The sequence below is a fragment of the Charadrius vociferus genome, unplaced genomic scaffold, assembly GCF_000708025.1.
Source record: "Charadrius vociferus isolate BGI_N301 unplaced genomic scaffold, ASM70802v2 scaffold415, whole genome shotgun sequence".
Taxonomy (NCBI): domain Eukaryota; kingdom Metazoa; phylum Chordata; class Aves; order Charadriiformes; family Charadriidae; genus Charadrius; species Charadrius vociferus.
In genome coordinates, this window is record NW_009648367.1 from 228715 (window position 1) to 229554 (window position 840).

Below are 840 nucleotides of genomic sequence, written 5' to 3' on the forward strand. Positions count from 1 at the left end.
AATGCCTGAAACCCATCTCCGTCTCCCCTGAATTCCTTCTCCTAGTGAAACACTTTCAAAATATACACGATCCCAACTAGGGCAAACTGTCTATTTGCTCTTTTTCAAACCAGCTTGCTCAGTAGAGCATGTCCAAGAGAGAGCCAAGTGGCACCCAGGTGGAGGAACTCCTGAGTCTGTGCTAACTACGTACAAGCAGGGGAAGAACCTGGTTTCAAATCAATCTCCTTCCAGTGAGAAGATAGAAGGTAGGATATTTCCGACATGCCTATCTGCAGTAGCTAGTGGTGCAAGGACTGTTAAATGTGGCACATTCAAGACAAAAGGGGTCCTTTGAACAAGCTAAGAGGGGTCTGATGTTCTGGGCTGCTGAAAATACGAACTGGATATCACTCTGTGTGATGCAGCTGGCTGAAGCCCAAGGTGATACCCAGCTCGGTACAGCACAGTACCTTACCCAGCATTGGGGGGTCCTCTTCTTCCCCCTCCCGTGAGAACAAAACCAGCCAGCTTCCCACACCTGCTGTAGCAAGACCAACAAATACAGCTGTCCAGCACCAAAGGCTACACTCTGGTTAGGACCTCACTATGAAAAGGGCTTTATCCAGGCACATTTCACCTGACCTACTTTAAATCCCTACTTTAGGACAAGACTAATCTTGTCTCAGAAGTGACAATTTCTGTGGACGGGAAAGGGAGCATACGTCAACTATAATAAAGATGCAAATGTCTAAATGCAGCTGAGATAAATACCTAAGTGTCCAGCCCAAAGCCAGGGCTCACTGCTTTTGCCTCAGTTACCAGGAGTTCCCAACCAAAGCTCTAGTCTACATTCCTCAT

The 840-nt window shown here is 47.1% G+C and overlaps 1 protein-coding gene across 1 annotated transcript in view; it reads right to left on the bottom strand.

The window, feature by feature from the left end:
* Positions 1 to 840, bottom strand: part of GAS7 (growth arrest-specific 7) — a 63426-nt gene that overhangs the window by 15826 nt on the left and 46760 nt on the right. The window lies entirely within an intron of this gene.